The sequence below is a fragment of the Parasteatoda tepidariorum genome, chromosome 2 (assembly GCF_982258835.1).
Source record: "Parasteatoda tepidariorum strain Cologne lab strain chromosome 2, Ptep-v5.0, whole genome shotgun sequence".
In the NCBI taxonomy this organism is placed as follows: Eukaryota; Metazoa; Arthropoda; class Arachnida; order Araneae; family Theridiidae; genus Parasteatoda; species Parasteatoda tepidariorum.
This window is the reverse complement of record NC_141756.1, coordinates 33,342,855-33,362,663: the sequence shown is the minus strand read 5'-3', so window position 1 is coordinate 33,362,663 and position 19,809 is coordinate 33,342,855. Positions and strand designations below refer to the sequence as shown.

Sequence of the window (19,809 nt, the reverse complement as noted above, 5' to 3'; positions counted from 1 at the left end):
GGTATGCTAGAAAGGGAAACGCCTACTTATTACTGAAAAGCTTTATTCGGTATTGTGAACAGCTTGCTTTCAATTTTTCCTCCTCTAATAAAGAAAGAGCAAGCAAAATGAATATAAATTTAGTTTTCCTTCAACGGAACAAAATCTACGATGCGGTACATAAAAAAAAAAAAATTAATAAATAAAAGTATCGGTTATAAAAGTCTATTTTTTACTACTTTGTTTGGGGAAAGAAAAGTATCAGGGAACATTGTAGTCTCTTAAAAGTTCCAGCAAATATACAGAATTTGCAGTGTGCTCGACAAATGCAACTGAGATTAATTGCCCGTGTTGTTGGCTATCTCAAATCCTCATTAACCTCATCGTGAATTTCAGTCACCATCCGACACAACATTATTATTAGTACTTACAACTTTTACTTTTTAGATATCTACCACTGAAATTATGAGAGAAATGTTTGCATTATTTTGAAGGATCCTCCCCGTCCATAGCATAGCTGTGCTATGTTGGTTCCGTGGTAATGCTTCCAACTGCCGAGCAGTGGGTTTGAAGCCCGAGGATGGCATTATCATGCGACAAATAATTACATAAAAAGCAGACACGCAAATGACAATATTATTTCTCTCTCATTCGGCTTACTCTTTACGCCCACTTCAAACAAGTTTGCGTTGTTCAGGTAAGCTCGAATGAAGCGAATCTTACATGAAGCGAATCTCAAGTAACGTATAGCTTTTTGCTCTATAAACTTATTTTAACAAGTCGCGCAATTTGAAGGGAGGACCGTGACGAAAAGAGTTACTATCTCCTTCATTTTTTTTTCTTCCGAAATAGAATCGCAAGCTAAAGAGAATAAATCCACATAGCGATACGAGGGGGCATTGCACGTTAATTAGATAGTGTGCGCAATTTCGAAAAAGCGAAGGTACCACTTTTTGTTCTTTTTAAAATCTTACATGTAAAAACTGAAATATGGCATTCACATGCTCTGGTTTCTCTTCATCCATCGAGTTAATCTTTCGCCTTTTACTAAAGATTACCGTGGAGAGGAACAATTTAATGAGCTTGACTCAATTTTTGGAACCCCATCCAACGGTGGGGTTATAAAACTAAGAAAAGAATTCGGGAAGATGGTGGGCGGAACTTTTCTATCCGGCTCTTGCCGCAGCTACGCTGTCGAAGGAGAGATAGATCTTATTTCTTCGTACCATCATTTTCTGCTCGAGCTGAATGAAAGAGACACGAGTCTCGCGCGATACTGAGGAGATGTTTTTCTCAAAGTCCACGCGCATGCGCCGCTCTCCTGTCTAGGGCTTCGCCGAAGAAAGAAACCCAATAAATAATTCAAAAACGGCTACCACTCTAATATATTTCTACTTCAAGCATAGTATATAAGAAAACTCTAACCAGTCCTCTAGTGTACTTGCTTCGGCAGTACATATACTAAAATTGGAACGATACAGAGAAGATTAGCATGGCCCCTGCGCAAGGATGACACGCAAAATCGTGAAGCGTTCCACATTTTTTGTCTTATTTCGTCGTTTAAAGAGAAACTTTTACTCTATGCTGGAAGCTTTTGACATCAGAAAACTCAGAGGTATGCTAGAAAGGGAAACGCCTACTTATTACTGAAAAGCTTTATTCGGTATTGTGAACAGCTTGCTTTCAATTTTTCCTCCTCTAATAAAGAAAGAGCAAGCAAAATGAATATAAATTTAGTTTTCCTTCAACGGAACAAAATCTACGATGCGGTACATAAAAAAAAAAAATTAATAAATAAAAGTATCGGTTATAAAAGTCTATTTTTTACTACTTTGTTTGGGGAAAGAAAAGTATCAGGGAACATTGTAGTCTCTTAAAAGTTCCAGCAAATATACAGAATTTGCAGTGTGCTCGACAAATGCAACTGAGATTAATTGCCCGTGTTGTTGGCTATCTCAAATCCTCATTAACCTCATCGTGAATTTCAGTCACCATCCGACACAACATTATTATTAGTACTTACAACTTTTACTTTTTAGATATCTACCACTGAAATTATGAGAGAAATGTTTGCATTATTTTGAAGGATCCTCCCCGTCCATAGCATAGCTGTGCTATGTTGGTTCCGTGGTAATGCTTCCAACTGCCGAGCAGTGGGTTTGAAGCCCGAGGATGGCATTATCATGCGACAAATAATTACATAAAAAGCAGACACGCAAATGACAATATTATTTCTCTCTCATTCGGCTTACTCTTTACGCCCACTTCAAACAAGTTTGCGTTGTTCAGGTAAGCTCGAATGAAGCGAATCTTACATGAAGCGAATCTCAAGTAACGTATAGCTTTTTGCTCTATAAACTTATTTTAACAAGTCGCGCAATTTGAAGGGAGGACCGTGACGAAAAGAGTTACTATCTCCTTCATTTTTTTTTCTTCCGAAATAGAATCGCAAGCTAAAGAGAATAAATCCACATAGCGATACGAGGGGGCATTGCACGTTAATTAGATAGTGTGCGCAATTTCGAAAAAGCGAAGGTACCACTTTTTGTTCTTTTTAAAATCTTACATGTAAAAACTGAAATATGGCATTCACATGCTCTGGTTTCTCTTCATCCATCGAGTTAATCTTTCGCCTTTTACTAAAGATTACCGTGGAGAGGAACAATTTAATGAGCTTGACTCAATTTTTGGAACCCCATCCAACGGTGGGGTTATAAAACTAAGAAAAGAATTCGGGAAGATGGTGGGCGGAACTTTTCTATCCGGCTCTTGCCGCAGCTACGCTGTCGAAGGAGAGATAGATCTTATTTCTTCGTACCATCATTTTCTGCTCGAGCTGAATGAAAGAGACACGAGTCTCGCGCGATACTGAGGAGATGTTTTTATCAAAGTCCACGCGCATGCGCCGCTCTCCTGTCTAGGGCTTCGCCGAAGAAAGAAACCCAATAAATAATTCAAAAACGGCTACCACTCTAATATATTTCTACTTCAAGCATAGTATATAAGAAAACTCTAACCAGTCCTCTAGTGTACTTGCTTCGGCAGTACATATACTAAAATTGGAACGATACAGAGAAGATTAGCATGGCCCCTGCGCAAGGATGACACGCAAAATCGTGAAGCGTTCCACATTTTTTGTCTTATTTCGTCGTTTAAAGAGAAACTTTTACTCTATGCTGGAAGCTTTTGACATCAGAAAACTCAGAGGTATGCTAGAAAGGGAAACGCCTACTTATTACTGAAAAGCTTTATTCGGTATTGTGAACAGCTTGCTTTCAATTTTTCCTCCTCTAATAAAGAAAGAGCAAGCAAAATGAATATAAATTTAGTTTTCCTTCAACGGAACAAAATCTACGATGCGGTACATAAAAAAAAAAAATTAATAAATAAAAGTATCGGTTATAAAAGTCTATTTTTTACTACTTTGTTTGGGGAAAGAAAAGTATCAGGGAACATTGTAGTCTCTTAAAAGTTCCAGCAAATATACAGAATTTGCAGTGTGCTCGACAAATGCAACTGAGATTAATTGCCCGTGTTGTTGGCTATCTCAAATCCTCATTAACCTCATCGTGAATTTCAGTCACCATCCGACACAACATTATTATTAGTACTTACAACTTTTACTTTTTAGATATCTACCACTGAAATTATGAGAGAAATGTTTGCATTATTTTGAAGGATCCTCCCCGTCCATAGCATAGCTGTGCTATGTTGGTTCCGTGGTAATGCTTCCAACTGCCGAGCAGTGGGTTTGAAGCCCGAGGATGGCATTATCATGCGACAAATAATTACATAAAAAGCAGACACGCAAATGACAATATTATTTCTCTCTCATTCGGCTTACTCTTTACGCCCACTTCAAACAAGTTTGCGTTGTTCAGGTAAGCTCGAATGAAGCGAATCTTACATGAAGCGAATCTCAAGTAACGTATAGCTTTTTGCTCTATAAACTTATTTTAACAAGTCGCGCAATTTGAAGGGAGGACCGTGACGAAAAGAGTTACTATCTCCTTCATTTTTTTTTCTTCCGAAATAGAATCGCAAGCTAAAGAGAATAAATCCACATAGCGATACGAGGGGGCATTGCACGTTAATTAGATAGTGTGCGCAATTTCGAAAAAGCGAAGGTACCACTTTTTGTTCTTTTTAAAATCTTACATGTAAAAACTGAAATATGGCATTCACATGCTCTGGTTTCTCTTCATCCATCGAGTTAATCTTTCGCCTTTTACTAAAGATTACCGTGGAGAGGAACAATTTAATGAGCTTGACTCAATTTTTGGAACCCCATCCAACGGTGGGGTTATAAAACTAAGAAAAGAATTCGGGAAGATGGTGGGCGGAACTTTTCTATCCGGCTCTTGCCGCAGCTACGCTGTCGAAGGAGAGATAGATCTTATTTCTTCGTACCATCATTTTCTGCTCGAGCTGAATGAAAGAGACACGAGTCTCGCGCGATACTGAGGAGATGTTTTTCTCAAAGTCCACGCGCATGCGCCGCTCTCCTGTCTAGGGCTTCGCCGAAGAAAGAAACCCAATAAATAATTCAAAAACGGCTACCACTCTAATATATTTCTACTTCAAGCATAGTATATAAGAAAACTCTAACCAGTCCTCTAGTGTACTTGCTTCGGCAGTACATATACTAAAATTGGAACGATACAGAGAAGATTAGCATGGCCCCTGCGCAAGGATGACACGCAAAATCGTGAAGCGTTCCACATTTTTTGTCTTATTTCGTCGTTTAAAGAGAAACTTTTACTCTATGCTGGAAGCTTTTGACATCAGAAAACTCAGAGGTATGCTAGAAAGGGAAACGCCTACTTATTACTGAAAAGCTTTATTCGGTATTGTGAACAGCTTGCTTTCAATTTTTCCTCCTCTAATAAAGAAAGAGCAAGCAAAATGAATATAAATTTAGTTTTCCTTCAACGGAACAAAATCTACGATGCGGTACATAAAAAAAAAAAAATTAATAAATAAAAGTATCGGTTATAAAAGTCTATTTTTTACTACTTTGTTTGGGGAAAGAAAAGTATCAGGGAACATTGTAGTCTCTTAAAAGTTCCAGCAAATATACAGAATTTGCAGTGTGCTCGACAAATGCAACTGAGATTAATTGCCCGTGTTGTTGGCTATCTCAAATCCTCATTAACCTCATCGTGAATTTCAGTCACCATCCGACACAACATTATTATTAGTACTTACAACTTTTACTTTTTAGATATCTACCACTGAAATTATGAGAGAAATGTTTGCATTATTTTGAAGGATCCTCCCCGTCCATAGCATAGCTGTGCTATGTTGGTTCCGTGGTAATGCTTCCAACTGCCGAGCAGTGGGTTTGAAGCCCGAGGATGGCATTATCATGCGACAAATAATTACATAAAAAGCAGACACGCAAATGACAATATTATTTCTCTCTCATTCGGCTTACTCTTTACGCCCACTTCAAACAAGTTTGCGTTGTTCAGGTAAGCTCGAATGAAGCGAATCTTACATGAAGCGAATCTCAAGTAACGTATAGCTTTTTGCTCTATAAACTTATTTTAACAAGTCGCGCAATTTGAAGGGAGGACCGTGACGAAAAGAGTTACTATCTCCTTCATTTTTTTTTCTTCCGAAATAGAATCGCAAGCTAAAGAGAATAAATCCACATAGCGATACGAGGGGGCATTGCACGTTAATTAGATAGTGTGCGCAATTTCGAAAAAGCGAAGGTACCACTTTTTGTTCTTTTTAAAATCTTACATGTAAAAACTGAAATATGGCATTCACATGCTCTGGTTTCTCTTCATCCATCGAGTTAATCTTTCGCCTTTTACTAAAGATTACCGTGGAGAGGAACAATTTAATGAGCTTGACTCAATTTTTGGAACCCCATCCAACGGTGGGGTTATAAAACTAAGAAAAGAATTCGGGAAGATGGTGGGCGGAACTTTTCTATCCGGCTCTTGCCGCAGCTACGCTGTCGAAGGAGAGATAGATCTTATTTCTTCGTACCATCATTTTCTGCTCGAGCTGAATGAAAGAGACACGAGTCTCGCGCGATACTGAGGAGATGTTTTTCTCAAAGTCCACGCGCATGCGCCGCTCTCCTGTCTAGGGCTTCGCCGAAGAAAGAAACCCAATAAATAATTCAAAAACGGCTACCACTCTAATATATTTCTACTTCAAGCATAGTATATAAGAAAACTCTAACCAGTCCTCTAGTGTACTTGCTTCGGCAGTACATATACTAAAATTGGAACGATACAGAGAAGATTAGCATGGCCCCTGCGCAAGGATGACACGCAAAATCGTGAAGCGTTCCACATTTTTTGTCTTATTTCGTCGTTTAAAGAGAAACTTTTACTCTATGCTGGAAGCTTTTGACATCAGAAAACTCAGAGGTATGCTAGAAAGGGAAACGCCTACTTATTACTGAAAAGCTTTATTCGGTATTGTGAACAGCTTGCTTTCAATTTTTCCTCCTCTAATAAAGAAAGAGCAAGCAAAATGAATATAAATTTAGTTTTCCTTCAACGGAACAAAATCTACGATGCGGTACATAAAAAAAAAAAAAAAAAATTAATAAATAAAAGTATCGGTTATAAAAGTCTATTTTTTACTACTTTGTTTGGGGAAAGAAAAGTATCAGGGAACATTGTAGTCTCTTAAAAGTTCCAGCAAATATACAGAATTTGCAGTGTGCTCGACAAATGCAACTGAGATTAATTGCCCGTGTTGTTGGCTATCTCAAATCCTCATTAACCTCATCGTGAATTTCAGTCACCATCCGACACAACATTATTATTAGTACTTACAACTTTTACTTTTTAGATATCTACCACTGAAATTATGAGAGAAATGTTTGCATTATTTTGAAGGATCCTCCCCGTCCATAGCATAGCTGTGCTATGTTGGTTCCGTGGTAATGCTTCCAACTGCCGAGCAGTGGGTTTGAAGCCCGAGGATGGCATTATCATGCGACAAATAATTACATAAAAAGCAGACACGCAAATGACAATATTATTTCTCTCTCATTCGGCTTACTCTTTACGCCCACTTCAAACAAGTTTGCGTTGTTCAGGTAAGCTCGAATGAAGCGAATCTCAAGTAACGTATAGCTTTTTGCTCTATAAACTTATTTTAACAAGTCGCGCAATTTGAAGGGAGGACCGTGACGAAAAGAGTTACTATCTCCTTCATTTTTTTTTTCTTCCGAAATAGAATCGCAAGCTAAAGAGAATAAATCCACATAGCGATACGAGGGGGCATTGCACGTTAATTAGATAGTGTGCGCAATTTCGAAAAAGCGAAGGTACCACTTTTTGTTCTTTTTAAAATCTTACATGTAAAAACTGAAATATGGCATTCACATGCTCTGGTTTCTCTTCATCCATCGAGTTAATCTTTCGCCTTTTACTAAAGATTACCGTGGAGAGGAACAATTTAATGAGCTTGACTCAATTTTTGGAACCCCATCCAACGGTGGGGTTATAAAACTAAGAAAAGAATTCGGGAAGATGGTGGGCGGAACTTTTCTATCCGGCTCTTGCCGCAGCTACGCTGTCGAAGGAGAGATAGATCTTATTTCTTCGTACCATCATTTTCTGCTCGAGCTGAATGAAAGAGACACGAGTCTCGCGCGATACTGAGGAGATGTTTTTCTCAAAGTCCACGCGCATGCGCCGCTCTCCTGTCTAGGGCTTCGCCGAAGAAAGAAACCCAATAAATAATTCAAAAACGGCTACCACTCTAATATATTTCTACTTCAAGCATAGTATATAAGAAAACTCTAACCAGTCCTCTAGTGTACTTGCTTCGGCAGTACATATACTAAAATTGGAACGGTACAGAGATGATTAGCATGGCCCCTGCGCAAGGATGACACGCAAAATCGTGAAGCGTTCCACATTTTTTGTCTTATTTCGTCGTTTAAAGAGAAACTTTTACTCTATGCTGGAAGCTTTTGACATCAGAAAACTCAGAGGTATGCTAGAAAGGGAAACGCCTACTTATTACTGAAAAGCTTTATTCGGTATTGTGAACAGCTTGCTTTCAATTTTTCCTCCTCTAATAAAGAAAGAGCAAGCAAAATGAATATAAATTTAGTTTTCCTTCAACGGAACAAAATCTACGATGCGGTACATAAAAAAAAAAAATTAATAAATAAAAGTATCGGTTATAAAAGTCTATTTTTTACTACTTTGTTTGGGGAAAGAAAAGTATCAGGGAACATTGTAGTCTCTTAAAAGTTCCAGCAAATATACAGAATTTGCAGTGTGCTCGACAAATGCAACTGAGATTAATTGCCCGTGTTGTTGGCTATCTCAAATCCTCATTAACCTCATCGTGAATTTCAGTCACCATCCGACACAACATTATTATTAGTACTTACAACTTTTACTTTTTAGATATCTACCACTGAAATTATGAGAGAAATGTTTGCATTATTTTGAAGGATCCTCCCCGTCCATAGCATAGCTGTGCTATGTTGGTTCCGTGGTAATGCTTCCAACTGCCGAGCAGTGGGTTTGAAGCCCGAGGATGGCATTATCATGCGACAAATAATTACATAAAAAGCAGACACGCAAATGACAATATTATTTCTCTCTCATTCGGCTTACTCTTTACGCCCACTTCAAACAAGTTTGCGTTGTTCAGGTAAGCTCGAATGAAGCGAATCTTACATGAAGCGAATCTCAAGTAACGTATAGCTTTTTGCTCTATAAACTTATTTTAACAAGTCGCGCAATTTGAAGGGAGGACCGTGACGAAAAGAGTTACTATCTCCTTCATTTTTTTTTCTTCCGAAATAGAATCGCAAGCTAAAGAGAATAAATCCACATAGCGATACGAGGGGGCATTGCACGTTAATTAGATAGTGTGCGCAATTTCGAAAAAGCGAAGGTACCACTTTTTGTTCTTTTTAAAATCTTACATGTAAAAACTGAAATATGGCATTCACATGCTCTGGTTTCTCTTCATCCATCGAGTTAATCTTTCGCCTTTTACTAAAGATTACCGTGGAGAGGAACAATTTAATGAGCTTGACTCAATTTTTGGAACCCCATCCAACGGTGGGGTTATAAAACTAAGAAAAGAATTCGGGAAGATGGTGGGCGGAACTTTTCTATCCGGCTCTTGCCGCAGCTACGCTGTCGAAGGAGAGATAGATCTTATTTCTTCGTACCATCATTTTCTGCTCGAGCTGAATGAAAGAGACACGAGTCTCGCGCGATACTGAGGAGATGTTTTTCTCAAAGTCCACGCGCATGCGCCGCTCTCCTGTCTAGGGCTTCGCCGAAGAAAGAAACCCAATAAATAATTCAAAAACGGCTACCACTCTAATATATTTCTACTTCAAGCATAGTATATAAGAAAACTCTAACCAGTCCTCTAGTGTACTTGCTTCGGCAGTACATATACTAAAATTGGAACGATACAGAGAAGATTAGCATGGCCCCTGCGCAAGGATGACACGCAAAATCGTGAAGCGTTCCACATTTTTTGTCTTATTTCGTCGTTTAAAGAGAAACTTTTACTCTATGCTGGAAGCTTTTGACATCAGAAAACTCAGAGGTATGCTAGAAAGGGAAACGCCTACTTATTACTGAAAAGCTTTATTCGGTATTGTGAACAGCTTGCTTTCAATTTTTCCTCCTCTAATAAAGAAAGAGCAAGCAAAATGAATATAAATTTAGTTTTCCTTCAACGGAACAAAATCTACGATGCGGTACATAAAAAAAAAAAAATTAATAAATAAAAGTATCGGTTATAAAAGTCTATTTTTTACTACTTTGTTTGGGGAAAGAAAAGTATCAGGGAACATTGTAGTCTCTTAAAAGTTCCAGCAAATATACAGAATTTGCAGTGTGCTCGACAAATGCAACTGAGATTAATTGCCCGTGTTGTTGGCTATCTCAAATCCTCATTAACCTCATCGTGAATTTCAGTCACCATCCGACACAACATTATTATTAGTACTTACAACTTTTACTTTTTAGATATCTACCACTGAAATTATGAGAGAAATGTTTGCATTATTTTGAAGGATCCTCCCCGTCCATAGCATAGCTGTGCTATGTTGGTTCCGTGGTAATGCTTCCAACTGCCGAGCAGTGGGTTTGAAGCCCGAGGATGGCATTATCATGCGACAAATAATTACATAAAAAGCAGACACGCAAATGACAATATTATTTCTCTCTCATTCGGCTTACTCTTTACGCCCACTTCAAACAAGTTTGCGTTGTTCAGGTAAGCTCGAATGAAGCGAATCTTACATGAAGCGAATCTCAAGTAACGTATAGCTTTTTGCTCTATAAACTTATTTTAACAAGTCGCGCAATTTGAAGGGAGGACCGTGACGAAAAGAGTTACTATCTCCTTCATTTTTTTTTCTTCCGAAATAGAATCGCAAGCTAAAGAGAATAAATCCACATAGCGATACGAGGGGGCATTGCACGTTAATTAGATAGTGTGCGCAATTTCGAAAAAGCGAAGGTACCACTTTTTGTTCTTTTTAAAATCTTACATGTAAAAACTGAAATATGGCATTCACATGCTCTGGTTTCTCTTCATCCATCGAGTTAATCTTTCGCCTTTTACTAAAGATTACCGTGGAGAGGAACAATTTAATGAGCTTGACTCAATTTTTGGAACCCCATCCAACGGTGGGGTTATAAAACTAAGAAAAGAATTCGGGAAGATGGTGGGCGGAACTTTTCTATCCGGCTCTTGCCGCAGCTACGCTGTCGAAGGAGAGATAGATCTTATTTCTTCGTACCATCATTTTCTGCTCGAGCTGAATGAAAGAGACACGAGTCTCGCGCGATACTGAGGAGATGTTTTTCTCAAAGTCCACGCGCATGCGCCGCTCTCCTGTCTAGGGCTTCGCCGAAGAAAGAAACCCAATAAATAATTCAAAAACGGCTACCACTCTAATATATTTCTACTTCAAGCATAGTATATAAGAAAACTCTAACCAGTCCTCTAGTGTACTTGCTTCGGCAGTACATATACTAAAATTGGAACGATACAGAGAAGATTAGCATGGCCCCTGCGCAAGGATGACACGCAAAATCGTGAAGCGTTCCACATTTTTTGTCTTATTTCGTCGTTTAAAGAGAAACTTTTACTCTATGCTGGAAGCTTTTGACATCAGAAAACTCAGAGGTATGCTAGAAAGGGAAACGCCTACTTATTACTGAAAAGCTTTATTCGGTATTGTGAACAGCTTGCTTTCAATTTTTCCTCCTCTAATAAAGAAAGAGCAAGCAAAATGAATATAAATTTAGTTTTCCTTCAACGGAACAAAATCTACGATGCGGTACATAAAAAAAAAAAAATTAATAAATAAAAGTATCGGTTATAAAAGTCTATTTTTTACTACTTTGTTTGGGGAAAGAAAAGTATCAGGGAACATTGTAGTCTCTTAAAAGTTCCAGCAAATATACAGAATTTGCAGTGTGCTCGACAAATGCAACTGAGATTAATTGCCCGTGTTGTTGGCTATCTCAAATCCTCATTAACCTCATCGTGAATTTCAGTCACCATCCGACACAACATTATTATTAGTACTTACAACTTTTACTTTTTAGATATCTACCACTGAAATTATGAGAGAAATGTTTGCATTATTTTGAAGGATCCTCCCCGTCCATAGCATAGCTGTGCTATGTTGGTTCCGTGGTAATGCTTCCAACTGCCGAGCAGTGGGTTTGAAGCCCGAGGATGGCATTATCATGCGACAAATAATTACATAAAAAGCAGACACGCAAATGACAATATTATTTCTCTCTCATTCGGCTTACTCTTTACGCCCACTTCAAACAAGTTTGCGTTGTTCAGGTAAGCTCGAATGAAGCGAATCTTACATGAAGCGAATCTCAAGTAACGTATAGCTTTTTGCTCTATAAACTTATTTTAACAAGTCGCGCAATTTGAAGGGAGGACCGTGACGAAAAGAGTTACTATCTCCTTCATTTTTTTTTCTTCCGAAATAGAATCGCAAGCTAAAGAGAATAAATCCACATAGCGATACGAGGGGGCATTGCACGTTAATTAGATAGTGTGCGCAATTTCGAAAAAGCGAAGGTACCACTTTTTGTTCTTTTTAAAATCTTACATGTAAAAACTGAAATATGGCATTCACATGCTCTGGTTTCTCTTCATCCATCGAGTTAATCTTTCGCCTTTTACTAAAGATTACCGTGGAGAGGAACAATTTAATGAGCTTGACTCAATTTTTGGAACCCCATCCAACGGTGGGGTTATAAAACTAAGAAAAGAATTCGGGAAGATGGTGGGCGGAACTTTTCTATCCGGCTCTTGCCGCAGCTACGCTGTCGAAGGAGAGATAGATCTTATTTCTTCGTACCATCATTTTCTGCTCGAGCTGAATGAAAGAGACACGAGTCTCGCGCGATACTGAGGAGATGTTTTTCTCAAAGTCCACGCGCATGCGCCGCTCTCCTGTCTAGGGCTTCGCCGAAGAAAGAAACCCAATAAATAATTCAAAAACGGCTACCACTCTAATATATTTCTACTTCAAGCATAGTATATAAGAAAACTCTAACCAGTCCTCTAGTGTACTTGCTTCGGCAGTACATATACTAAAATTGGAACGATACAGAGAAGATTAGCATGGCCCCTGCGCAAGGATGACACGCAAAATCGTGAAGCGTTCCACATTTTTTGTCTTATTTCGTCGTTTAAAGAGAAACTTTTACTCTATGCTGGAAGCTTTTGACATCAGAAAACTCAGAGGTATGCTAGAAAGGGAAACGCCTACTTATTACTGAAAAGCTTTATTCGGTATTGTGAACAGCTTGCTTTCAATTTTTCCTCCTCTAATAAAGAAAGAGCAAGCAAAATGAATATAAATTTAGTTTTCCTTCAACGGAACAAAATCTACGATGCGGTACATAAAAAAAAAAAAATTAATAAATAAAAGTATCGGTTATAAAAGTCTATTTTTTACTACTTTGTTTGGGGAAAGAAAAGTATCAGGGAACATTGTAGTCTCTTAAAAGTTCCAGCAAATATACAGAATTTGCAGTGTGCTCGACAAATGCAACTGAGATTAATTGCCCGTGTTGTTGGCTATCTCAAATCCTCATTAACCTCATCGTGAATTTCAGTCACCATCCGACACAACATTATTATTAGTACTTACAACTTTTACTTTTTAGATATCTACCACTGAAATTATGAGAGAAATGTTTGCATTATTTTGAAGGATCCTCCCCGTCCATAGCATAGCTGTGCTATGTTGGTTCCGTGGTAATGCTTCCAACTGCCGAGCAGTGGGTTTGAAGCCCGAGGATGGCATTATCATGCGACAAATAATTACATAAAAAGCAGACACGCAAATGACAATATTATTTCTCTCTCATTCGGCTTACTCTTTACGCCCACTTCAAACAAGTTTGCGTTGTTCAGGTAAGCTCGAATGAAGCGAATCTTACATGAAGCGAATCTCAAGTAACGTATAGCTTTTTGCTCTATAAACTTATTTTAACAAGTCGCGCAATTTGAAGGGAGGACCGTGACGAAAAGAGTTACTATCTCCTTCATTTTTTTTTCTTCCGAAATAGAATCGCAAGCTAAAGAGAATAAATCCACATAGCGATACGAGGGGGCATTGCACGTTAATTAGATAGTGTGCGCAATTTCGAAAAAGCGAAGGTACCACTTTTTGTTCTTTTTAAAATCTTACATGTAAAAACTGAAATATGGCATTCACATGCTCTGGTTTCTCTTCATCCATCGAGTTAATCTTTCGCCTTTTACTAAAGATTACCGTGGAGAGGAACAATTTAATGAGCTTGACTCAATTTTTGGAACCCCATCCAACGGTGGGGTTATAAAACTAAGAAAAGAATTCGGGAAGATGGTGGGCGGAACTTTTCTATCCGGCTCTTGCCGCAGCTACGCTGTCGAAGGAGAGATAGATCTTATTTCTTCGTACCATCATTTTCTGCTCGAGCTGAATGAAAGAGACACGAGTCTCGCGCGATACTGAGGAGATGTTTTTCTCAAAGTCCACGCGCATGCGCCGCTCTCCTGTCTAGGGCTTCGCCGAAGAAAGAAACCCAATAAATAATTCAAAAACGGCTACCACTCTAATATATTTCTACTTCAAGCATAGTATATAAGAAAACTCTAACCAGTCCTCTAGTGTACTTGCTTCGGCAGTACATATACTAAAATTGGAACGATACAGAGAAGATTAGCATGGCCCCTGCGCAAGGATGACACGCAAAATCGTGAAGCGTTCCACATTTTTTGTCTTATTTCGTCGTTTAAAGAGAAACTTTTACTCTATGCTGGAAGCTTTTGACATCAGAAAACTCAGAGGTATGCTAGAAAGGGAAACGCCTACTTATTACTGAAAAGCTTTATTCGGTATTGTGAACAGCTTGCTTTCAATTTTTCCTCCTCTAATAAAGAAAGAGCAAGCAAAATGAATATAAATTTAGTTTTCCTTCAACGGAACAAAATCTACGATGCGGTACATAAAAAAAAAAAAATTAATAAATAAAAGTATCGGTTATAAAAGTCTATTTTTTACTACTTTGTTTGGGGAAAGAAAAGTATCAGGGAACATTGTAGTCTCTTAAAAGTTCCAGCAAATATACAGAATTTGCAGTGTGCTCGACAAATGCAACTGAGATTAATTGCCCGTGTTGTTGGCTATCTCAAATCCTCATTAACCTCATCGTGAATTTCAGTCACCATCCGACACAACATTATTATTAGTACTTACAACTTTTACTTTTTAGATATCTACCACTGAAATTATGAGAGAAATGTTTGCATTATTTTGAAGGATCCTCCCCGTCCATAGCATAGCTGTGCTATGTTGGTTCCGTGGTAATGCTTCCAACTGCCGAGCAGTGGGTTTGAAGCCCGAGGATGGCATTATCATGCGACAAATAATTACATAAAAAGCAGACACGCAAATGACAATATTATTTCTCTCTCATTCGGCTTACTCTTTACGCCCACTTCAAACAAGTTTGCGTTGTTCAGGTAAGCTCGAATGAAGCGAATCTTACATGAAGCGAATCTCAAGTAACGTATAGCTTTTTGCTCTATAAACTTATTTTAACAAGTCGCGCAATTTGAAGGGAGGACCGTGACGAAAAGAGTTACTATCTCCTTCATTTTTTTTTCTTCCGAAATAGAATCGCAAGCTAAAGAGAATAAATCCACATAGCGATACGAGGGGGCATTGCACGTTAATTAGATAGTGTGCGCAATTTCGAAAAAGCGAAGGTACCACTTTTTGTTCTTTTTAAAATCTTACATGTAAAAACTGAAATATGGCATTCACATGCTCTGGTTTCTCTTCATCCATCGAGTTAATCTTTCGCCTTTTACTAAAGATTACCGTGGAGAGGAACAATTTAATGAGCTTGACTCAATTTTTGGAACCCCATCCAACGGTGGGGTTATAAAACTAAGAAAAGAATTCGGGAAGATGGTGGGCGGAACTTTTCTATCCGGCTCTTGCCGCAGCTACGCTGTCGAAGGAGAGATAGATCTTATTTCTTCGTACCATCATTTTCTGCTCGAGCTGAATGAAAGAGACACGAGTCTCGCGCGATACTGAGGAGATGTTTTTCTCAAAGTCCACGCGCATGCGCCGCTCTCCTGTCTAGGGCTTCGCCGAAGAAAGAAACCCAATAAATAATTCAAAAACGGCTACCACTCTAATATATTTCTACTTCAAGCATAGTATATAAGAAAACTCTAACCAGTCCTCTAGTGTACTTGCTTCGGCAGTACATATACTAAAATTGGAACGATACAGAGAAGATTAGCATGGCCCCTGCGCAAGGATGACACGCAAAATCGTGAAGCGTTCCACATTTTTTGTCTTATTTCGTCGTTTAAAGAGAAACTTTTACTCTATGCTGGAAGCTTTTGACATCAGAAAACTCAGAGGTATGCTAGAAAGGGAAACGCCTACTTATTACTGAAAAGCTTTATTCGGTATTGTGAACAGCTTGCTTTCAATTTTTCCTCCTCTAATAAAGAAAGAGCAAGCAAAATGAATATAAATTTAGTTTTCCTTCAACGGAACAAAATCTACGATGCGGTACATAAAAAAAAAAAAATTAATAAATAAAAGTATCGGTTATAAAAGTCTATTTTTTACTACTTTGTTTGGGGAAAGAAAAGTATCAGGGAACATTGTAGTCTCTTAAAAGTTCCAGCAAATATACAGAATTTGCAGTGTGCTCGACAAATGCAACTGAGATTAATTGCCCGTGTTGTTGGCTATCTCAAATCCTCATTAACCTCATCGTGAATTTCAGTCACCATCCGACACAACATTATTATTAGTACTTACAACTTTTACTTTTTAGATATCTACCACTGAAATTATGAGAGAAATGTTTGCATTATTTTGAAGGATCCTCCCCGTCCATAGCATAGCTGTGCTATGTTGGTTCCGTGGTAATGCTTCCAACTGCCGAGCAGTGGGTTTGAAGCCCGAGGATGGCATTATCATGCGACAAATAATTACATAAAAAGCAGACACGCAAATGACAATATTATTTCTCTCTCATTCGGCTTACTCTTTACGCCCACTTCAAACAAGTTTGCGTTGTTCAGGTAAGCTCGAATGAAGCGAATCTTACATGAAGCGAATCTCAAGTAACGTATAGCTTTTTGCTCTATAAACTTATTTTAACAAGTCGCGCAATTTGAAGGGAGGACCGTGACGAAAAGAGTTACTATCTCCTTCATTTTTTTTTCTTCCGAAATAGAATCGCAAGCTAAAGAGAATAAATCCACATAGCGATACGAGGGGGCATTGCACGTTAATTAGATAGTGTGCGCAATTTCGAAAAAGCGAAGGTACCACTTTTTGTTCTTTTTAAAATCTTACATGTAAAAACTGAAATATGGCATTCACATGCTCTGGTTTCTCTTCATCCATCGAGTTAATCTTTCGCCTTTTACTAAAGATTACCGTGGAGAGGAACAATTTAATGAGCTTGACTCAATTTTTGGAACCCCATCCAACGGTGGGGTTATAAAACTAAGAAAAGAATTCGGGAAGATGGTGGGCGGAACTTTTCTATCCGGCTCTTGCCGCAGCTACGCTGTCGAAGGAGAGATAGATCTTATTTCTTCGTACCATCATTTTCTGCTCGAGCTGAATGAAAGAGACACGAGTCTCGCGCGATACTGAGGAGATGTTTTTCTCAAAGTCCACGCGCATGCGCCGCTCTCCTGTCTAGGGCTTCGCCGAAGAAAGAAACCCAATAAATAATTCAAAAACGGCTACCACTCTAATATATTTCTACTTCAAGCATAGTATATAAGAAAACTCTAACCAGTCCTCTAGTGTACTTGCTTCGGCAGTACATATACTAAAATTGGAACGATACAGAGAAGATTAGCATGGCCCCTGCGCAAGGATGACACGCAAAATCGTGAAGCGTTCCACATTTTTTGTCTTATTTCGTCGTTTAAAGAGAAACTTTTACTCTATGCTGGAAGCTTTTGACATCAGAAAACTCAGAGGTATGCTAGAAAGGGAAACGCCTACTTATTACTGAAAAGCTTTATTCGGTATTGTGAACAGCTTGCTTTCAATTTTTCCTCCTCTAATAAAGAAAGAGCAAGCAAAATGAATATAAATTTAGTTTTCCTTCAACGGAACAAAATCTACGATGCGGTACATAAAAAAAAAAAAATTAATAAATAAAAGTATCGGTTATAAAAGTCTATTTTTTACTACTTTGTTTGGGGAAAGAAAAGTATCAGGGAACATTGTAGTCTCTTAAAAGTTCCAGCAAATATACAGAATTTGCAGTGTGCTCGACAAATGCAACTGAGATTAATTGCCCGTGTTGTTGGCTATCTCAAATCCTCATTAACCTCATCGTGAATTTCAGTCACCATCCGACACAACATTATTATTAGTACTTACAACTTTTACTTTTTAGATATCTACCACTGAAATTATGAGAGAAATGTTTGCATTATTTTGAAGGATCCTCCCCGTCCATAGCATAGCTGTGCTATGTTGGTTCCGTGGTAATGCTTCCAACTGCCGAGCAGTGGGTTTGAAGCCCGAGGATGGCATTATCATGCGACAAATAATTACATAAAAAGCAGACACGCAAATGACAATATTATTTCTCTCTCATTCGGCTTACTCTTTACGCCCACTTCAAACAAGTTTGCGTTGTTCAGGTAAGCTCGAATGAAGCGAATCTTACATGAAGCGAATCTCAAGTAACGTATAGCTTTTTGCTCTATAAACTTATTTTAACAAGTCGCGCAATTTGAAGGGAGGACCGTGACGAAAAGAGTTACTATCTCCTTCATTTTTTTTTCTTCCGAAATAGAATCGCAAGCTAAAGAGAATAAATCCACATAGCGATACGAGGGGGCATTGCACGTTAATTAGATAGTGTGCGCAATTTCGAAAAAGCGAAGGTACCACTTTTTGTTCTTTTTAAAATCTTACATGTAAAAACTGAAATATGGCATTCACATGCTCTGGTTTCTCTTCATCCATCGAGTTAATCTTTCGCCTTTTACTAAAGATTACCGTGGAGAGGAACAATTTAATGAGCTTGACTCAATTTTTGGAACCCCATCCAACGGTGGGGTTATAAAACTAAGAAAAGAATTCGGGAAGATGGTGGGCGGAACTTTTCTATCCGGCTCTTGCCGCAGCTACGCTGTCGAAGGAGAGATAGATCTTATTTCTTCGTACCATCATTTTCTGCTCGAGCTGAATGAAAGAGACACGAGTCTCGCGCGATACTGAGGAGATGTTTTTCTCAAAGTCCACGCGCATGCGCCGCTCTCCTGTCTAGGGCTTCGCCGAAGAAAGAAACCCAATAAATAATTCAAAAACGGCTACCACTCTAATATATTTCTACTTCAAGCATAGTATATAAGAAAACTCTAACCAGTCCTCTAGTGTACTTGCTTCGGCAGTACATATACTAAAATTGGAACGATACAGAGAAGATTAGCATGGCCCCTGCGCAAGGATGACACGCAAAATCGTGAAGCGTTCCACATTTTTTGTCTTATTTCGTCGTTTAAAGAGAAACTTTTACTCTATGCTGGAAGCTTTTGACATCAGAAAACTCAGAGGTATGCTAGAAAGGGAAACGCCTACTTATTACTGAAAAGCTTTATTCGGTATTGTGAACAGCTTGCTTTCAATTTTTCCTCCTCTAATAAAGAAAGAGCAAGCAAAATGAATATAAATTTAGTTTTCCTTCAACGGAACAAAATCTACGATGCGGTACATAAAAAAAAAAAAAATTAATAAATAAAAGTATCGGTTATAAAAGTCTATTTTTTACTACTTTGTTTGGGGAAAGAAAAGTATCAGGGAACATTGTAGTCTCTTAAAAGTTCCAGCAAATATACAGAATTTGCAGTGTGCTCGACAAATGCAACTGAGATTAATTGCCCGTGTTGTTGGCTATCTCAAATCCTCATTAACCTCATCGTGAATTTCAGTCACCATCCGACACAACATTATTATTAGTACTTACAACTTTTACTTTTTAGATATCTACCACTGAAATTATGAGAGAAATGTTTGCATTATTTTGAAGGATCCTCCCCGTCCATAGCATAGCTGTGCTATGTTGGTTCCGTGGTAATGCTTCCAACTGCCGAGCAGTGGGTTTGAAGCCCGAGGATGGCATTATCATGCGACAAATAATTACATAAAAAGCAGACACGCAAATGACAATATTATTTCTCTCTCATTCGGCTTACTCTTTACGCCCACTTCAAACAAGTTTGCGTTGTTCAGGTAAGCTCGAATGAAGCGAATCTTACATG

At 38.4% G+C, this 19,809-nt stretch overlaps 24 non-coding genes across 24 annotated transcripts; all 24 read left to right on the top strand.

The window, feature by feature from the left end:
* The first annotated feature begins 980 nt into the window (after positions 1 to 980).
* LOC147815027 (U5 spliceosomal RNA) lies at positions 981 to 1,099 on the top strand. Its single transcript, XR_015432087.1, has one exon. It is a non-coding gene; the product is annotated as a U5 spliceosomal RNA (small nuclear RNA).
* Positions 1,100 to 1,416: 317 nt separating this feature from the next.
* LOC147815026 (U6 spliceosomal RNA) lies at positions 1,417 to 1,523 on the top strand. The gene has a single exon (XR_015431943.1). It is a non-coding gene; the product is annotated as a U6 spliceosomal RNA (small nuclear RNA).
* Positions 1,524 to 2,572: 1,049 nt separating this feature from the next.
* LOC147815025 (U5 spliceosomal RNA) lies at positions 2,573 to 2,691 on the top strand. The gene has a single exon (XR_015432086.1). It is a non-coding gene; the product is annotated as a U5 spliceosomal RNA (small nuclear RNA).
* A 317-nt stretch (positions 2,692 to 3,008) lies between these two features.
* LOC147815024 (U6 spliceosomal RNA) lies at positions 3,009 to 3,115 on the top strand. The gene has a single exon (XR_015431942.1). It is a non-coding gene; the product is annotated as a U6 spliceosomal RNA (small nuclear RNA).
* Positions 3,116 to 4,164: 1,049 nt separating this feature from the next.
* LOC147815023 (U5 spliceosomal RNA) lies at positions 4,165 to 4,283 on the top strand. Its single transcript, XR_015432085.1, has one exon. It is a non-coding gene; the product is annotated as a U5 spliceosomal RNA (small nuclear RNA).
* A 317-nt stretch (positions 4,284 to 4,600) lies between these two features.
* On the top strand, positions 4,601 to 4,707 carry LOC147815022 (U6 spliceosomal RNA). Its single transcript, XR_015431941.1, has one exon. It is a non-coding gene; the product is annotated as a U6 spliceosomal RNA (small nuclear RNA).
* A 1,050-nt stretch (positions 4,708 to 5,757) lies between these two features.
* On the top strand, positions 5,758 to 5,876 carry LOC147815021 (U5 spliceosomal RNA). Its single transcript, XR_015432084.1, has one exon. It is a non-coding gene; the product is annotated as a U5 spliceosomal RNA (small nuclear RNA).
* A 317-nt stretch (positions 5,877 to 6,193) lies between these two features.
* LOC147815020 (U6 spliceosomal RNA) lies at positions 6,194 to 6,300 on the top strand. The gene has a single exon (XR_015432243.1). It is a non-coding gene; the product is annotated as a U6 spliceosomal RNA (small nuclear RNA).
* A 1,040-nt stretch (positions 6,301 to 7,340) lies between these two features.
* On the top strand, positions 7,341 to 7,459 carry LOC147815019 (U5 spliceosomal RNA). The gene has a single exon (XR_015432083.1). It is a non-coding gene; the product is annotated as a U5 spliceosomal RNA (small nuclear RNA).
* Positions 7,460 to 7,776: 317 nt separating this feature from the next.
* Positions 7,777 to 7,883, top strand: LOC147815018 (U6 spliceosomal RNA). Its single transcript, XR_015432027.1, has one exon. It is a non-coding gene; the product is annotated as a U6 spliceosomal RNA (small nuclear RNA).
* A 1,049-nt stretch (positions 7,884 to 8,932) lies between these two features.
* Positions 8,933 to 9,051, top strand: LOC147815017 (U5 spliceosomal RNA). Its single transcript, XR_015432082.1, has one exon. It is a non-coding gene; the product is annotated as a U5 spliceosomal RNA (small nuclear RNA).
* A 317-nt stretch (positions 9,052 to 9,368) lies between these two features.
* On the top strand, positions 9,369 to 9,475 carry LOC147815016 (U6 spliceosomal RNA). Its single transcript, XR_015432242.1, has one exon. It is a non-coding gene; the product is annotated as a U6 spliceosomal RNA (small nuclear RNA).
* Positions 9,476 to 10,525: 1,050 nt separating this feature from the next.
* On the top strand, positions 10,526 to 10,644 carry LOC147815015 (U5 spliceosomal RNA). The gene has a single exon (XR_015432081.1). It is a non-coding gene; the product is annotated as a U5 spliceosomal RNA (small nuclear RNA).
* Positions 10,645 to 10,961: 317 nt separating this feature from the next.
* Positions 10,962 to 11,068, top strand: LOC147815014 (U6 spliceosomal RNA). Its single transcript, XR_015432241.1, has one exon. It is a non-coding gene; the product is annotated as a U6 spliceosomal RNA (small nuclear RNA).
* A 1,050-nt stretch (positions 11,069 to 12,118) lies between these two features.
* Positions 12,119 to 12,237, top strand: LOC147815013 (U5 spliceosomal RNA). The gene has a single exon (XR_015432080.1). It is a non-coding gene; the product is annotated as a U5 spliceosomal RNA (small nuclear RNA).
* Positions 12,238 to 12,554: 317 nt separating this feature from the next.
* On the top strand, positions 12,555 to 12,661 carry LOC147815012 (U6 spliceosomal RNA). Its single transcript, XR_015432240.1, has one exon. It is a non-coding gene; the product is annotated as a U6 spliceosomal RNA (small nuclear RNA).
* A 1,050-nt stretch (positions 12,662 to 13,711) lies between these two features.
* LOC147815011 (U5 spliceosomal RNA) lies at positions 13,712 to 13,830 on the top strand. The gene has a single exon (XR_015432079.1). It is a non-coding gene; the product is annotated as a U5 spliceosomal RNA (small nuclear RNA).
* Positions 13,831 to 14,147: 317 nt separating this feature from the next.
* On the top strand, positions 14,148 to 14,254 carry LOC147815010 (U6 spliceosomal RNA). Its single transcript, XR_015432239.1, has one exon. It is a non-coding gene; the product is annotated as a U6 spliceosomal RNA (small nuclear RNA).
* Positions 14,255 to 15,304: 1,050 nt separating this feature from the next.
* LOC147815009 (U5 spliceosomal RNA) lies at positions 15,305 to 15,423 on the top strand. Its single transcript, XR_015432078.1, has one exon. It is a non-coding gene; the product is annotated as a U5 spliceosomal RNA (small nuclear RNA).
* Positions 15,424 to 15,740: 317 nt separating this feature from the next.
* Positions 15,741 to 15,847, top strand: LOC147815008 (U6 spliceosomal RNA). The gene has a single exon (XR_015432237.1). It is a non-coding gene; the product is annotated as a U6 spliceosomal RNA (small nuclear RNA).
* Positions 15,848 to 16,897: 1,050 nt separating this feature from the next.
* On the top strand, positions 16,898 to 17,016 carry LOC147815007 (U5 spliceosomal RNA). The gene has a single exon (XR_015432076.1). It is a non-coding gene; the product is annotated as a U5 spliceosomal RNA (small nuclear RNA).
* A 317-nt stretch (positions 17,017 to 17,333) lies between these two features.
* Positions 17,334 to 17,440, top strand: LOC147815006 (U6 spliceosomal RNA). The gene has a single exon (XR_015432236.1). It is a non-coding gene; the product is annotated as a U6 spliceosomal RNA (small nuclear RNA).
* Positions 17,441 to 18,490: 1,050 nt separating this feature from the next.
* On the top strand, positions 18,491 to 18,609 carry LOC147815005 (U5 spliceosomal RNA). The gene has a single exon (XR_015432075.1). It is a non-coding gene; the product is annotated as a U5 spliceosomal RNA (small nuclear RNA).
* Positions 18,610 to 18,926: 317 nt separating this feature from the next.
* On the top strand, positions 18,927 to 19,033 carry LOC147815004 (U6 spliceosomal RNA). Its single transcript, XR_015432235.1, has one exon. It is a non-coding gene; the product is annotated as a U6 spliceosomal RNA (small nuclear RNA).
* The last annotated feature ends 776 nt before the right edge of the window (positions 19,034 to 19,809 follow it).